This window comes from Sceloporus occidentalis, unplaced genomic scaffold (assembly GCF_023333645.1).
Source record: "Sceloporus occidentalis isolate IW3139 unplaced genomic scaffold, rSceOcc1.0.p SCAF_1, whole genome shotgun sequence".
NCBI classification, from domain to species: domain Eukaryota; kingdom Metazoa; phylum Chordata; class Lepidosauria; order Squamata; family Phrynosomatidae; genus Sceloporus; species Sceloporus occidentalis.
The window spans coordinates 266,436,323-266,455,107 of record NW_028316981.1 but is presented as its reverse complement, the minus strand read 5'-3'; the positions used below and the strand labels follow the sequence as shown (position 1 = coordinate 266,455,107).

General features: G+C 38.7%; 1 pseudogene across 1 annotated transcript in view; it reads right to left on the bottom strand.

The window, feature by feature from the left end:
• Positions 1-18,785, bottom strand: part of LOC149323847 (uncharacterized) — a 35,868-nt pseudogene that overhangs the window by 14,468 nt on the left and 2,615 nt on the right. The window contains exon 2 of the transcript XR_016272084.1: positions 565-710. The product of XR_016272084.1 is annotated as an uncharacterized LOC149323847 (transcript). The remainder of the gene's footprint in view (positions 1-564; positions 711-18,785) is intronic.

Sequence of the window (18,785 nt, the reverse complement as noted above, 5' to 3'; positions counted from 1 at the left end):
ACTCCCCCCTCCTGTTTGAGAGAGCTTTGACAGAACTAAGACTTCAATAAATGCCAACTGCCTTTTTAGGAGGTAGGTATCTTTGCAACTAACAGATTGTTCATCTACAGAAAGAGCTGTAAAGAAGACTTAGCACTCTTTCTATTGTACAGCCCATTGTATGCTTCTTCTAAAGGGCATTTGCTCTCACATTTTATGACACAATATAGTGGTTGGCCAGTTTGGAACCCAGCCATTATCTGATGAACAGGATACTAACTTGCATTGTTGCACTAGTTACAAGAGCAAGAAGCAAAATTAGAAAGAAAACTTCAAATCAGCTGGCATTAGGATCACTAGGTTCCACAATAGTTTCAGAGGGTTCAACCTGAGAAATGTTACAAAGTGTTTAGAGGCAATGTTAAATTGTGTGTTTTTAATTGGTTTAGCTTTTCTTTATACTTTTTATATCTCCGCCTATATCAGTGGACTTTTTATTGTATTGCATCCTGTTGTACTTTTCTGTTTGCAATGGCCTGTAGCTAATAGCAATAAATATTTTGGGTTGGCTAAGGTTTCAATTACTTTTGCCAGCATGGTAATCTGGCTGGTGGTAAACTGGCTGTGTTTCAGCTAGAGTCCACAACTCAGTCTTGAGACTCTAGCCCAAAACACCATGCTGTGCCCACAGATGAAGTGTTCACCCAGGTTCCCTTCCCCTCCATTGATCAATAAAAGCCAGGAACAGACACATGAAAATCAAAACAAATACAGTGAAAAGATATGAATCACAAGTTAAGACACAGCCTCTTGAAATGACACTACTGCATTGTTTCTCAATTCTTCAGGTTGGGCCAATTGATATTTTTTTTAAAACCCAGTAGCTTGGAACAAATTTCATATAATACAGTTACCTCTAAGTAGTTATTTTTGTGGTAAGTGTGTGACAAAGCAACGTTTCAAAAGTAATGTAATGAGTAAGTGCAATATTACTTTATGCAATAATGATTAATCGTTCCTAGTTACTTCCAATAGTTACTTTTTAAGGGCATTTTAGAGGCACTTTGACAGAAATCTCCCAAGGTTTATGCCATTTTCTTTGCAGTCCCAACAGTGTTTTCCCCCCCTGTCAAAAACTAAGAGAAGAAATAGCTACATTATTGGTAATGCAACAAGAAATGTAACATTACCTTTTTAACATGGTAACAGGAACGATGTAACTTTATAACGGGCTGCCTTCGAAACACTATAATGAAGTACAGTAAAAAAGTTAGTTGTTAAAGGTAACTTTCCAAGCTCTGGAAAATTATAGGGGAAATGTCATAGAAACTTCTCTTATCAAAAAGGAGAAACTTAAAAGTTTAAGCTTTTGATTGAAACAAAAGTATTCCAAAGTTTGCAAATCAGTATTTGTCACCATCAAAAACTTGTAAGGGGAAGAGCACTTTGGTCACAGTGTCACCAAACTGTGTTGATGATTTCTAGATTGTCTTGCTTCAGAGTAATTAATGCTGCTATGTATTTAGGAATGAGTGTATTGTTTCTGCTAAGGCAAAACTGTGGTCGAATCATGCAATTCAACACTTTAGATAAAGCTGTAAACATTATTTTTAAAAAGTATTCAGTTTAATTTTAGTTCCAAGGTTCCTCCCCACACAAAAAAAATTTTTTACTGTTATAACTATAATTTTAAAATTAACACTTGCTCTCAACCCATCTATATCACTGTCACACTAACATCCACAACACAGCAAGAGGAGCAAAACAAGACACAGCACAAGGCATGTGATATTCTTCCTCTATTGTTTAGTGAAGCCACACTATTGTAATTATAAAAGTTACATTAAGAGGTTGTAATCACATCATGAAAGGAGTGATGTTATCCCCCATTAAGTTACAATCATAATATAACTTGTTTATGATTTAGCTATTGAAAAAATGAATTAATTACAAGCTTTGGTGTTAGATCTGCTTGAAGAAGAATATTAATTCACTTTAGTTGAGAAGTAAGGGTTTGTGATAATCCACAATGGAAATATAATTAAATACTTCCAAAATGTAACAATAATTAATATAAAAACATTACAATATAATCCTGACAAGTTCAAAAAAAATCCCTCTAAATTAAATGAGATGTGCTCAATAAAAAGGTATAGCTCAATTAACAAAGCTTTTCACAGTGAAGCTCCTTTTTACAAAGTATTTTTATACTCACTGAGCCTCCATTTTCCTCCTTACCCTCTGTCCAACTGGACATTTCAAGCAGCATCACCACTGAGAAGATAGTGAAGGAGGACTGGGGAAATAGACTTTTGATTCTGGGGCAAACAAGCTAGAGAAATGTGGGCTAGACAAGGTAACTGTTACATGGATTTGGAATTGGTTGACCAGCCAAACCCAAAGGCTGCTCAACAATGGCTCTTTTTCAGCCTGGAGAGAAGTGACCAGTGGGGTCCCACAGGGTTCTGTCCTGGGCCCAGTGCTATTCAACATCTTTATCAATGACTTGGAGGACAGAATTGGGATCATACTTATCAAATTTGCAGATGACACCAAATTAGGAGGAATAGCTAATATTCCAGAGGACAGGATCAAAATTCAGAATGACCTGAATAGATTAGAAAGCTGGGCCAAAGCTAACAAAATTAATTTCGACACAGAGAAATGTAAGGTACTACACTTAGGGTGGAAAAATGAAATGCACAGATATAGGATGGGTGACACCTGGCTGAATGAAACTACCTGTGAAAGGGATCTAGGAGTCCAAGTAGACCACAAATTGAACATGAATCAACAGTGTGATGCAGCAGCTAACAAGGCCAATGCGATTTTAGGCTGCAACAATAGAAGTATAGTGTCTAGATCAAGGGAAGTAATAGTGATACTTTATTCTGCTCTGATCAGTCCCCACCTGGAATACTGTGTCCAGTTCTAGGCACCACAATTCAAAAAGGACATTGAGAAACTGGTGCATGTCCAAAGGAGGGTGACTAAAATGGTGAAGGGTCTGGAAACCATGTCCTATGAGGAACGACTTAGGGAGCTAGGGATGTTTAGCCTGGAGAAAAGAAGGTTAAGAGGTGATATGATAGCTCTGTTTAAATATTTGAAGGGATGTCATATTGAGGAGGGAACAAACTTGTTTTCTGCTGCTCCAGAGACTAGGACCTGGAGCAATGGATGCAAACTACAGGAAAAGAGATTCCACCTCAACATTAGGAGGAACTTCCTGACAGTAAGGGCTGTTCGACAGTGGAACAAACTCCTTCCTCGGAGTGTAGTGGAGTCCCCCTCCTTGGAGGTCTTTAAACAGAAGCTGGATGGCCATCTGTCGGGGATGCTTTGATTGAGATTTCCTGCATGGCAGGGGGTTGGACTGGATGGCCCTTGCGGTCTCTTCCAACTCTATGATTCTATAATTCTATGATTCTATGGTTGCTGCAGCACATCTGCAGTAAACAAACTTTGAGCTGGGAAAGAATGGGATTCTACATTAGCCAATTCTACTATGGCAGGCCCTTGGTATCCACTGGTATTTGGTATCACAACACCCACTGGATACCAAAGTTTGTGAATTTTCCAGTCCCATTATATACAGTGGTATAGTTAAAAGGTGTCACTTATCTAAAATGAAAAAAAAACAAGGTTTGCTTTTGGGATTTTTTTTTTAAATATTTTGAAACCATGGATGGTTGAATCCATGGATGCAGAATCCATGGTCAGAGGTAGTCAACTGTATAGTCATCTTTGCCTGCTTACAACAGACAGGATTCAGAGACATAGCCATGTTATTCTGCAATATCAATATGCAAAAGGATCTTCTTACTCTCACAGGTGTTACAAAATCCCATTGCATACTGATACAACAGGCAGAGTAAACAATAGAAGCTTCCAGAATCCCTTACTGAACAGGTGTGAGCAGCAAAATGGAGAAAAAAGGAAAGAGCATATAAGCCTGCCCTCCCTCTATCCCCAACATGTTAGAAATGCATAGCTCTATAAGTCTCACCAATGAAATGGAATTCATAAGAAAAATGGAAACTCTTGAAAGAAAAAGACATAGAGTTGGAAGAAGCCACAAGGGCCTTCCAGTCTGCAATGCAGTAATACACTATCAAAACTCTCCTGACAGATGACCATCTACAAACCTCCAAAGAAGGAGGCTCTATATTTGCTATTTAGATGTGTGGTCACTGTTTCTTTCAAAAAATATTTCATATTAAGCAGCCTGCTTGATTCTTCATTTGGACTTTTACATTATGAATGCTAATGCTACATAAGGCTATATAAGGCTTGGTTATTATCACTCCTTCTTGCTAAATGATACTGGTGTTATTGTTCAGTTAATCAGTCCCACAATATATTAAACAATATGCCAGGATCCATACAACATAATCCTCTTTAGAATCCACAGTTCAGCTAATAAGTACTCCTCTCTCTAATCCTTCATTGATATAGGCCAGTAAAACAGTAAAACTATGTTTCTTTTGATAAAAGTATGGGTTTACATTTTCTTCTCTAGTTTGGATTCTTTTGAACACAATCCAACCAAAGGCATGCACTTTTAAGTCCATTCGTATCAATGGAGATAACTTATGTAGGTGCTCAAGTTTAAATCAGAGGGATTTAAAAACTACAGTAAGTAAGAAGTTGCTGAATCAGGAACATTTTTGCTCATTACTCATAACCTCAGTATTATAGTTTGATACTGGCCTTAATGTAGTTCCTGTGGATATTAAGACACATGATGAGAAAGCAAACTTGCTGGAACTATGAGTTCAGCCTGCATGTGGATGGGAATCACCCTGAGAATCCCCCTTACACTGTCTTGGATTCCTTGACAGAAGAAAAATAGGCCATACATTTAAAATTGCATTCACATCATAGTATTTGTATTATGACTCTTTGTGGGTATTAGTTCACGAACTGAGCAAAAAAAATTTTTTGCTGAGAATTCTTAATTTTGCCTTTTGAAAGAAAGGGGTTCGTATGAATAAACTGCCGTGGAAATAGTTGTACCCTTTCCAGCTACCTGGAACAGTGAAACGTAATGCAAAAATCTCAAGTGTGAAGTAACAGCTAGAAAACAAGTTAATTAAGGCATGTACGTGTCCCTTCCGGACGCCCTAACCCTAGTACGTGCCGAGTACTGATAACACCAAGCTCCATGCTTCCGGATGATCTCTCCCAGTGGTTTCATGTAAATGTTAAATAGCATGGGGGACAGAATGGCGCCTTGAGAGACGCCCGATGTTAGCTCTCTTTTCCGAGAGCTGCTGTCCCCCAGCCTCACCATCTGGAATCTTCCCAAGAGGTAGGAACGGAGCCACTGGAGTGCAGTGCCCTCGATACCCAACTCTCTCAGGCATTCCAGAAGGATACCATGGTCGATGGTATCGAAAGCCACTGAGATGTCCAAGAGCACCAGCAGGGACACGCTACCCCTGTCGATACTCAGACGGAGATCATCGACTAAGGCGACCATGGCAGTCTCAACTCTGTATCCCGCTCTGAAGCCAGTTTGAAATGGGTTCAGATAATCGGTTTCATCCAAGACAGCTTGGAGTTGAAAGGCGACTGCCCTCTCAATCACCTTGCCCAAGAATGGTAATAAAGAGACCGGTCTATAACTACTCATCTGCAAGGGGTCCAGGGAAGGTTTTTTTTCAAAATTGGTTTTACTATGGCCTGTTTTAAGGCTGATGGAAATATCCCTTCCCGGAGAGAAGTATTAATTATAGTGAGTAATGAAGAATTTATTACTTCTCCTCCCTGAACAGCCAGCCATGAAGGGCAAGGGTCGAGAGGACAAGTCGTCCTTTTAACACAGCCAAGGAGCTTGTCCACATCCTCGGTATTCACAAACTCAAAGTGATCCAGAATAACCTTGCTTCCAAAGACACTGGACGCCTCTTCACATGATTCTGTCAAAAAACCAGCATCAAGATCAGCTCTTATCTGAGAGATTTTATCAGCAAAAAAGTCATTAAAAGCATCACAGCAGGCTCTAGTTGGTTCTAGTAAAGGGTTCAGGGCAGCCGGTGATTGAGTTAATTCCCTAACCACCCTGAACAGCTCTGCTGGGCAAGACTCCACTGATGCAATCCGTGCAGCACAGAATGAATTCTTTACTGCATCGATTGCCACTCCATAGGAACGTAACATGTTCTCAGGGAGTGTCTTGTCAGATATGCGCTGTTGTTTCTGCCAGTAGCGCTCTAGTCGTTGCGCAGCCCGCTTCATCTGGCATAATTCTAATGTATAACAAGGTCTTCTATTAGGAGCGGGCTGGTAAGGACGCTCGGGAGCGATACTGTCTATTACCCCGGTAAGGTTGTTATTCCAATTATTAACCAGGGTTTCGACAGAGTGGCCATTGTTCCCAAACATAATTCCCTCTAGGGCTTCTTGGAATCTTTTGGGTTCCATCAGCCTTCGAGGGCGGACCATTGTAATGGGTCCTCCACCCCTGAGGGGATTTTGGATAGTGGCGTTCAGTCCAAGCTTGAGCAGAAAATGGTCCGTCCATGACAGGGGGGAGATATCGTTTATCTCCGCCCACGGATATTCTCAGTCCATACTAAAGACCACATCGAGTGTATTACCAGCACGATGTGTTGGATCCTGGACCAGCTGGGACAGGCCCATGGCAATCATGGAAGCCATGAACTCCCAAGCTGCACCTGTTAGATCTTGTGAACTGGCCCCGAAGGGGATGTTGGGGTCCCCCAGGCCAATGAGCCTGGGAGACTCCAACACCAGCTCTGAGACCAGCTGTGTCAGTTCGGCCAGGGAGTCTGTTAGGCTACAGGGTGGACGGTAGACCAACAGAATCCCCAGACTGTCCTTGGCCTTTAGGGTCAGGTAAATACACTCAATGTGTCTCAGTCTCGGAACCGGGTTCCTGGTCAAGGTGATGTGACTTTTATGGACAACGGCCACTCCTCCCCCTCGCCCACTTCCCCTGACCTGCTCCTTCACTGTATATCCAGCTGGGAGGGTTTTAGCCCAGGTCACACCGCTGTCCTCTCCCAGCCAGGTTTCAGTGATACATGCCAGGTCGGCATTATTGTCATCTAATAAATCGTATATAATATTGGAGGTGTTCTACCCAGTAAAAATCTTTCATAGCCCATTAGTATCAATGGAAGAAATTTCTATATGTGCTTAACATTCACCCACTTAAATCAATAAGGTTTTTTTTTTTAATCTTTAATTTTGGCAGCAACACACCTACTGCATTTTTAACAATGAATGAGAAGAATGGTTTTTAAAAACTTCACAAAGATTGTGTAGGTGAGTGAAGGTGTGACCTGGAAGCCATTCTGTGTCTCCAGCAACTGGTGTTACTTTCTTATCTAAGACATGTGATTGCAGGACCATATAATCTGTAATGTATACATGAACACCCCAGTTTCTAAAGGGCTGGGAATATAGTGTGCTGAATTAACACATTTACATTCAATTGAAATTAACTTTTCCTTAGTTTCTAAAACAGGAAATCTCAACCTCCACAAATTTGGGCTGCAATTCTCATAAACTCTTACCATTGGCCATGGTGGCTGAGATGTCTGGGATGTGCTTCAAAATATCTGGAGAGTCAAACGTCACATTCACCACCCCTGCTCTAAATTGGAATTAGTATCTTCTTGACTGGTGTCGAATCAGCTCCATTGACAATCATATCTGTTTTCTGGTGGAACATAAAGCACATTTGGATGGATTCATTCATTTGAGCAGGTAAATTAAAGATAAATATGAACCTTTATCTCATACACCCCATAATATCATACATTTCTGAAGTGAGATAGATCCATATATTTGAAATAGCATTTGTTGAAAGCTTTCTCTCCATTCTGTCTTTTTTTTCCTACAGCAGATATAATGGAAGCTCCGATTTGTGCTTGAAGAACAATGCCAGCATCATCATTTTAATGTTGTCCATATGGGCTTCTAATAATAGATAAGAGACTACATTTGTATTGTATGTCTTAGAGACATTTAAAATTGTGATAAGGGAAAGCTGAATTCATTGGCCCCACAGTTAAAGGAAAGCAGACCCTAATTAAAAGAATTCTGTTCTGAATTAACTAGTTTGACATGTGCTAATTGACAGTTCCTGTGAAATGGTTCTAATTAAAGTCAATATGTCTTTTTCAATTAAAAGGAAATTAAGAATATACTAATATACATTAACAACTTAATTTGCCTTCAATATCCCATATATCAGCTTCCTTAATGTTATTGGAGAGCCATCTGACATACATCTTCTAGTGCTTGGTTGTGATGTCTTATTACCCTAAAAGAACACCAACTAGGGTATGCATCTCTTTTAGCAAAGCCAAAATGAGTCCAGATCCTGAATGCAAGTATAATTACATATAAACATATTTTCCTCAGGAGTTGAGGGTGACACATCAAGATATTCTTATTAAGTTGCAAGCTCTGATTGCAACAGCCTTCCCAAGCTGGTGCCTCTAGATGTATTAGATTACAACTCCCCCAAACCCTATTGTGGTGTAAGTTGTAGTCCAAAACATCTGGACTGAAACCATCTCACTGAAGAAGTCTAGATTACAAAATCCTTAGTTAACCGAAGACGATAAAACATCTTTATAGCCTCCTAGAAGTAGATGTATACCGATAAAAAAGAAGCCTCCTTCTTCTCACTACTTGGTCCAAGCACAAATAACCTCACAAGATGTGTATGTGTGTATAAGTCAAACTGTCAACTTATGGTGACCCAAAGAATTCCATACAGTTTTCTGTATGAAAGAAATAAGAAATAAGAAATACTAAGAGGAATTTTTTCTTTTGAAATATAGCCTACACCAGCTCATAGAAATTGTCTGCAAAAATATATTTGCTATATTATGCATAGCTTGGCAAAATTAGTTATTGCAACACTTAAATCTTCCAACCAGCAATGGCACTGGTCATGCTATCTGGAGGATTCTGGATGTTGCAGTCCCAAAACATAACTTTGTCATTCTCTGACATTCATCAGCTTCATAGGGAATTATCTTCTAAGAGGAGCACTTTCCATTTTATATGAAAAATATAATTGTCTGATAAGCAAGCAGTGGATATTGCCTCTCTACAATCTATAGGAATATGGAAGTACTTTCTAGGACAATGAGATTAATTTTAAGTTCTATCACTAAAGCTTTAATTCCATCAATTCTGTTGTTTGGACAATATTAATAACCATTAACTTAAGTGGTTTAGAATTGCACTGAAAAACTGACCTCTTAAACTTTGTTCCTTTATGTTTTACCAAAAAGCATGAACTTAATTTTGGAAACACTCTCCTTTTATTAAAAACATACCATCTAACTCAATGTATGTATCCATTGTCTACTTGAATTGGCAATAACTGCCACATTTTCATAGAGAAGACTTTCCAAACCAAAGTTGGAGATCCTGGAGATTGATCATCTGCCAGAAGAAAAAAAAGCATATAGTATAATGCAGGGGTAGGCAACCTGCGGCCCGGCGAGGCCTTGGAACCGGCCCCAGCCCAGTCCTGCCGCCGATTGCCGCCGGGGCCTTTGGCCTCTCGCGCGAGGGGCATGGTGGGGCAATTGTCTATAGAAGCCTCAGAAACATGAATTTATCTTAACATTTTTTTAAAAAATCAGCAAATTTTTTTCACGTGTCCTCCATTGGAAAATTTTGTCCTACATCAGTCCCGATTTATTTATTTAATTTTTTTAAAAATTATTTAATTATTTATTTTTTGGCTTCGGCCCCCCAGTTGTCTGAAGGACAGCAACCCAGCCCCCAGCTCAAAAAGGTTGCCTACCCCTGGTATAATGGATCCAACAAGCATTAAGATGGCCTTTTGATGTCTTGACTCCTGTGGAGAAAGGAAGATCATAAATTAAATAATTAAATGTTTTATGGAATTTTTTACCATTCTCCAAGTGGGTGCAACTACAACACCAGCGAAATCTGTCCAATAGAAATATGCCAATCTATGTCTCTGCCCCACAATATTGGTTCTGTTTCTGTGTTTCTCATATTACCACTGCAAGGAATTAAAAAGAAAACTGGGAGCATACAAAACAAAGAGATGGACATAATGGTGTGGGTCACCATCCTCGTGTGCAACAAAACTACACTCAAATTGAACATGCTCTGGCTAAACACCCTGAAATTCTCTCCACAGAGTGCTCGTGGAAGTCTGTTCTCTCTCCACTACTAAGAAGCTACCTGAAATGACCAATCTTGCCAGCCTGGTGTTGATTTTAAACACGACAAGATCTCCCAGGACTAACCTAAGACATTTTGCTGCCTGTGTCAAAACAGCAATGGCACCTCATCCATTCCCTATCAAGGCAGAGTATCCAACACATGAGACAGAAAAACCCACATGCCCTTCCCTTTGCTAGCAACAAAAAAGTGCAACAATAACAAATGAAACAGCTAACTATTTGTTGCTCACTCATTCTAGCCAACAGTGGGGTCAGCCCTGGGATTTCCTCTCGGACATGCATATGTGAGTGTACATAGCTTAAATCTCCCACTCTTAAGTACCCCTCCTCCTCACCACCACCACTTTCCCAGGTTTAATCTCATCTTTGGCAGGTCACTGGAAATGCTGTGCAGCTTGTAGCCTTTGGATGGTGCCAATCTACACATGACAACTCATCCAGATGGACAAAAGAAGAATCTTCCAGCCATCTTGCAGTTTCCAGATTTCAACTATCTTTGCCTTTATACAAATAATTAACCAGGCATTCTTTCTGTTTATATCCTGACTAGCAAAAGCAGAATTGTTTGTATGAGGAAGAAACTGCTGTGTTGGCAAGGCAAGCCAAGCACATCCTATAAACTCTAGAGTCCAAGGAAAATTTATTTTGGCAGCAGGTCTGTTCAAGTAATCAGCATGTGGGACATGGTACACCATGGCCCAGGCAAGACCCCCTGTTACTAAAGCCTGTTTTTGCTCAAGATCTCTCTTTTTCCCATCCTCATAGTTATATTTGCTTCGCCTTGAGTGCTGTGAAATAACTATACATCCTCTCTTAATATATACATTCTGGAAAGTGTTTTCACTGGTAAAAGAGAACAGATAAACATATTTTCAGTATTTATTTGTTCAGGAGATAAAAAACAAAGTAATATGGAGTGGTTTTAATATCTTATTGGCTTTGCTATCCAGAGCGCTTGGCTGCTGGCAGTATATGTCAAGCCCTGTGCTTCCCGCCCTCCCAGCTCTGTTTTTTTTTTTTTTAAATAGAATATTTCATACCTTGGGTCAGCTGGTTCTGACCTCTGTTTGTTTTCCACATTCCAGTGTGTGTTGTGGTATCAATTTTTAATTATTGCAACAGAGAGGAAACTTCAAGTTGTTGCCTGCTTGCCTGGGAAAAAGCTTTCTTTTCCCCCCGTTATCTTTGGCTGTATCAGTCTAAAGAAAGAAAGGCAAACAAAAAGTAACAGACATTAGCATGTAGTCTTATCAGGTTTTTTTAAAAAAAGAAAAAGAAAGAAAACCCAAGTTCTTCTTTCCACTTTTACAGAACCTTCCAAAGTTTTAAAAACTGTGGGGTTTTTAAACAACAAAAACATGCTGTTACACAACAAGACACTTGTATACTACACCCCAGATACATCCACACTGCACAGTCCTGTAGGTTGTGCAGAATTTGAAGGTTGGTAAATTACTGAGAATCCTTTTCTAGAGTTCTATTTCAGTTCCCTGAACTAGAGCACTACAACTTTCTGACAGAAAGAATTCTAATACCTCTTCAAACTTTAAATCCCAGGATTGTGTAGGATGAAGCTATGACCATTCAAGTGGTATCAAACTGTTTAACTGTATAATGAGAATCCACTTCTGGTGATCAGATGGAATAATAGGAGTTGCAGTCCAACAAAACTAGAAAGACCCAGACTCTAGAAGATTCCAGGATTTTATAAATCACAAAATCAAAAGGTGCTCTATTAAGTAAAAACAGAAATAGAGAAATAAAAATGTTAAACATTTTGAGCATTAAAATTTTGCAAACTCCGTTGGCAGGTAGGGTTTTTTCAATGTAATATGCTGCTTATAATTTTTTCTTGTAAGAAACATGGAGTCTTTTTTAAACAAAAAAACATGTCCCAAGAAACATACCAAATAAATAAGGAAAAGTAGAGGGTAGAAAAAAAAGAGGAAGACCACAAACCAGATGGATAGACTCAATCAGGGAGGTTGTGGGCAAGAGTTTGAAGGATCTGGGCAAAGCAGTGGAGGACAGGGATCCCTGGAGATGTTTCATCCATGGGGTTGCCTTGAGTCAGAACTGACTCAAGGGCAGCTAACAAACAAAAAAACAAAGGATTTTTCCTGGCAAGATTTGTTCAGAGAGGGTTTGCCTTTGCCCTCCTCTGAAGCTGAGAGAGTGTGACTTGGTCAAAGTCACCCAGTGAATTTTGATGACCAAGCAGTGCTTCAGAACCTGGTCTCCAGTGTCTTAGTCCTAGACCCAAAGCACTATACTGCACTGGCTCTCTTACGTATAAGCATCTTAAATGTAAATTTTTGCAAGAGATTTTGCCACTGAAAATACCTTGCACACATTTTTCATACACACACACAAATTTATATTATATATATATATATATATATATATATATATATATATATATATACTGGGCACACTTTTCCAACTGTGCATCCTTTAATACACCTTTTGTTAACTTCATTGAGGAAAGTATCAGTTTGGGTATCTAATTGTATCCTAAATGATGTTCATTTTCAGGAGGCATAAGTTGGGTGAGACATGAATATTGAACGAATAATCTACTCACTTCTTATCATCATCTGCAGAGATAATTAACTAGTCATGTAAGTTAGATTTTAATGAAGGGCATGTTTACAAACCATCACCTCATACTAGTAAAACTCATGAGATGAGCAGATTATCAGTATAAGGAATAGCTTTTCCTTTAAAACAGCGGGGAGAATCAAGTTCTCAGAATTTGAGGTATGTTGCCTAAGTAATATATATTTCAGTTCCGAAATGCAAAGTAATTTTACCAAGAAGCATCTGATAGGCAGAAAATAGATCCCATTTATGCAGGATTCTCACACATAACTTCAAAAATGTTTTTCAGTCTAATGACTGCATAGAAAGAGATATGGGTATATCATACTGCACATATGCTTTTTGGTCTGTGCATGTGAGAAAGAAAATTTGCAATAAATGGAACCAATTTTCAGAGACTAAATCTCTGAAAGAAAGAAAAATACATTGAACTGTGTCTTCCAATTTTTCTGAAATATGCAGCCTGATCTTGATATATGACAGTAATTGAATAAGAGGAGTGTTATAAATTCATTGTACCCCTCCCCCCGTACTGCACACACAAGTAAATATATTCAATATAATACTTCAAATTCATTGGAATGGTGGAAGAATTATTACTAGAAAGATTGCTGAGCAATTCTACACAAATGTTTTAAGGATCAGTGATGTAAAATGACACAGGAGTTGGAGACTAGTTATGCTTTAGTACACAGATGTGCAGCTAGTGTAGCAAGAACAATGAAGCCAGAAATTGTCAAGACTGAAGCTCAAAAGCAACTCTGTTTAAGTTTGTGTGTGAAAGATGATCCTCCCAGCACTTTTGTTCATACAGTTGTGATTAAAACATTGCCAGCCCACAAGAAAGAAGAAGGTATTTCCTCTCTCCAATTAGTCATCAGTCTTTTACTTTGCAGGCATGTAGGCGTCAGTAGGCAGATTCACAATTTCTCTGAAAATCATATTTCCTCAACCTGGTGTCCACTAGATGTACTAGACTATCATCTCTACTATCACCAGCCAAAATGGTTATATTGGTTGAGGTAATGGAGATTATAGTCCAGCAAACATATCTGGAGTGTGTCGAGTTGAAGAAAGCTACTCCAAATGGAGGGAAAACTTTATTTTATTCCATTATACTGCAAACTGATTCAGACGAATCCTGGAGAAAATTATTCTGATCCAGACCAAATTGTAGCAGATTGGTATCAGATCATCTTTTCCCAATTTGGTTCCAGAACAGAAAGGCATATTCCAAAATAATTCTGAAATCCATGCAACCAAGAAAGTGTCAGGCAACAGGAACATATCAAAACAACTCTAAAGTGGAATGATGCAGAGACAGAAAAGAAGAGCTGGACTTTTTTCAATTAAAGCTCTAAGATGCAGTCTGGGAAGAGAACCTCACAGACATTCTTCAGTCACAATGTTTATAGAAAAGGATTTATGAAATCATAAAAGTCATATAGTCAATTATCTTCTGCATCTCTTCATTCGCTAGATGTAGCTACTAATAGCAGATTCTTGAAAGAACTATGGTAAAGATTCAGGTGGTTGCTGATTGTCATTGGAGGTTCACAGTGCCCAGGGCCAAAGCAAGACAGATTGATTTCCCTTCACCTCCTGTGAGACTAGTAAGGGCAAGTACGTAATTTTGGACAAAGTGGGAGCAAGCCTCCTTTTACTGTCCAGAGGGCTCTCTTTGAACCTGAAGATCAGAGACAGGCAGGAACAGCAAGAGCAGCTGCAGCTGCATGAAGCAGCCTCTGAGACACCATAGAAAAGGAGCAGCATTGTTTGGGACCCAGGATTGTTCTCTCATTTCACTGCAGGCAGAAAATGAGCAGGAGTAAATAGACAGGGCATTTACGGTACCAGCCCCCTGTTCTGATAGCTTAAGAGTCAGCATCAAGTGGTCTTGCTGAGAACAAAAGCAAGACCTGTAGGGCAGGAACAAAGAATTCTGGATTCTCTAGAAGCATTTTTTAGTCTGTTCTATATCCTAGTTGTCGCCGCAAAATCATGGATCAAATGGGATGGGGTCACAAGACAGATGTTTCTACTAGTAGTCCAGTTCACCAAATGCCTTGGTGATATGATGGTATTGTATAACAAGATAGTCTTATGGTACTCTTCTGACTAAGAGCTCTTCCAGATTAGTCAAAGAAGTATGAGTTCTCAAAGTACAGCTCTCTGGGTTCTAGCTTTTGTCACCTCCACATTCATTTCTTTCATTATTTTGAGAGCCTATTTGTTTCTTGGATGTACACTAAGGTTCTTCCATAGTTTTTTTTTAACTGGACTACAATTTTTAAAGTAATTTTTATTATTAATTTTAGCATCATAGAGCTGTAGTGCAAAATGGCTACTTCAGTTATGCACTAAAGCACTACAACCCAAAAACTGTTTAAAAGGAAAGTGGAGGGAGAGAATGGAGCAAATTATTCCTATGTGTCTTAGAATTAAAAAGTAACCTGCTTAAATGTGGGAATAAAATAATTCAACTAATGCTGGAGATTGGCAGGGCAATGGAAATGTCATTTGGATTCCTGCATGGCAGGAGATTGGACTAGATGGCCCTTGAAAGGTGGTCCCTTTCAACACTAAGATTTATTATTTAAAATAATATTTTTAAAAACTCCTGAGAATTATGTGAAGTCGAGTGCTTTCATGGCCAGCATCCATAGTTTTTTGTGGGTTTTTCAGGCTATATGGCCATGTTCTAGAAGAGTTTCTTCCTGATGTTTCGCCAGCATCCGTGGCTGGCATCTTCAGAGAAGATGAAGATGCCAGCCGCAGATACTGGTGAAACGTCAGGAAGAAACTCTTCAAGAACATGGCCACATAGCCAAAAAAACCCACAAAAACTCCTGAGAACTACATCAACAAATACATTTGCCCATGTGCAGTAGCCTAAAAAGTTAAAGCATGTAAAAGTGCTAGTAGATAAATAGGTACCACTTCGGTGGGAAGGTAACAGCATCCTGTGCAATCATGCTGGCCACATGATCACATAATTGTATTTGACAATGCTGGCTCTTCGGTTTAGCAATGGAGATGAGCACCACTCCTCCAATCAGATATGACTAGATATTCTTGTCAAAAGGGAAATCTTTACCTTTCTCTTTTGGTGTCAAACAAACCTCCAGTCATCAAGTCACCACAGTAAGAAGAGGCTAGCATATGTCTTGATATAGTGTATTGACCCCCATATGTGGCATGCAGAAGAGGACCCATCCAGCAGACTGTCCTTTAGCAGGCATGTAGGGAGGGAGGCACTCCTTCATGTTTCAAAGTCTCAATCTGGTTAGAACTTTGAATGTCAGTACTAATACCTTGTATTCAGAATGGAAACCTATTGGAAGCCAGTGCATTTCCTTCAAAACCAGTATTATATGTGTTCTATAAATAGTTCTCATCAGCTATCCAGCTGCCGCATTTTACACTAGGTGCCACTTACAAGTCATCTTCAAGAACAGCATCTAACCAGATTGGGATACTAATGCCTCTAAGGAAGTAGACTCATGCCACCAGCTTTTTTCTTTCATTTAGTCTCAAAGGTGATACAACATCCTTTTGTATACTGTTTTTCCAGACTAACATGACTATGTCTTTGAATTTCCCTTATAAACACAAACAAACAAAACAAATTTAATATTTATATTCAGGTTTTCTCCTCTTTATTAGAATTAATACCCAAGATTATTTCATAAATACTGCATCCAAGTTATGAACTTGAATCAAACTGCCCTTGAAATAGTTTCCACAGTAAGCAGGAATTACTCAGCATTTTGGCCAAAGAGGTTGGTTTGTTCACAGCCTCAGTTATTCTTGCATCACCTCATGCAGACAGACAGTCAGTGCTTTTTCAGAACTGAGAAAGACATCAGAATTCCTTTGGAAATTGATGCTCGAGATCTTCTGCATCATCTCTCTCACACACAAGAAAAATGCCATTTTTGGTATATTTTCTTTTACTAAATTAATCTTCCTCATGCAGCAACCATAATTGCCATCTGCAGTCTATCAAACTTTTTTATGAATTCTCTTGCGTTTTCATAATTATGTTTTTAAACCAGATAGTAAAGCAGCTAGGAAATAACAGCTGACAAAAGTCTTCATGTCCCATGGTTCATATATAGTTAAGAACTGAATGGCTGAAAATATGCCCTTCTTCTTCTCCTGGGTTCATGTGTCAGTGCCAAATATTCAGCTTGTATTGCTCTGTCACATTGCTATTTAAGGATATTTTCACACATGAGAGTTAAACTGACTTCTACTTTATCTGATCTGTAATGTAAATGTGAAACTTACATTGACCAGAATGCACATTTGGTTTCAAAGCTGCAGTCCTGAATGCACTTACTTAGCAGTAAATCCCACTATACTCAATGGGAATTAGTTTTGTATAGGACTGCACAGTAAAAAAAAAAACAACAACTATAGTCCACTTTCCTTCTCAAATTGACAATATTTACACATGTGGCAAGTAATTGACACAAAAATAACATGTATGAAGATTGCTTGTTTGTTTATTTGTTTGTATGTTTGCTTTATATCCCACCTTTTTCCTGCTGTAGGATCCAAGGCCACACCAATAGATTAAAACAAGATTCATTTAAAAACAATAGCCTTCCATATTTTTTCAGCACAAGCAAGAATCTGTAATGTGTATTTGTGTGAAAGAGGAATCGTGCACTCAGGGTAGTTCAGCATAGCTCTTTTCAAGGGAAGATTTGAAGGAGAAATGTGACTCCATTCATGTGAATGTAGTTACAAAGCTCCATACTATGGGGAACCCTGTCTAAACTGAGATCCTGAATACGCAAGCCTCTGTAATTGCTTTCACACAAACACAGTTACATTTCCCATTCAGACCTTCCCAATAAAAACAGAACAGCTTAAACTGGAAAAGGTGGTGCCACAACAAATGTCACAGTTCCCCCAGGATACAATTGTCCAAACACTAGAACAGGAGTATATTTTCCAAAGTAAGAACAATGAGATACTTGCTCAAGAAGGAAGTTGATGCAATTTTTGTGGACTGTTTAAATCTTTTGATTTAATTTAATTATTTTTAAACTATTCCTAAATGGTTTTATAAACCATTATAGGCTTTCTTGTACTGAGCAGTATACAAATAGAAAAATTAACAATAACATAAACAACAATGTTCAGTATTCATGAGGTAGAAGCCTGCATACTCACTTTTGACCAACATACATGTTGTAAGTAATATGTTAATTGGGTAATCACAATATATACACCTATTCATATATGTTCTGCATTCCTGTAGTCCTAGAGCCCAGGAGACCCTTTAGATCTCCATCTGTTTGCAATTTGAACCTTAAGAAATTCCAGTCATCATAGCCAAAAGCTGGGGCATCACTAGGGGTTATGGGGGACACGGACTGCACCAAATGACATGTTAATGAGGGGTGACATCACTGCTTCCTAAGGGTCTGCCTTTTAGCAGGAGTGAGCTATGACATTTTCCTGTGTCCCTTTAAAGTGCTGAAGAGATGGTGTCAGTCGGATGAGGCTTAGTGGGAAAAGAAAAGAGAGGCCCCAGTTTTTAAAAAATAATAATTTTAGTTTTTTAATTTTATTTTATTTTTAAAAAACTTTTTTCAATTTTCTTTAAAAAATATCTTATCAGTTTTTCACTTTAATCACATGCAACTATGCACATGTAAATACATTTAGGGTGTGAGTATGATGTTGTAATTTAAAGGTATAATTTTCATTTTGCTAGTTGTTTATGTCACAACTATTGCCACTAAAGTCAGTGATATATAAGAACTACAATTTATAAGTAACATTAGTACAAAAAACATTTCTAAGGTTTCTGTATGGTGTGATATGGGAGGAGGTAAATGGGTTAAACCATCAGTTACAGCACCAGGTGATGCCAACCCTAGTGATGCCACTGGTCAATAGTAAGAGATTTTGGGAAACTATAATCAGAAATACGAGCGATCAGAGACTCACCCCTTCTGGAGTTCCTCT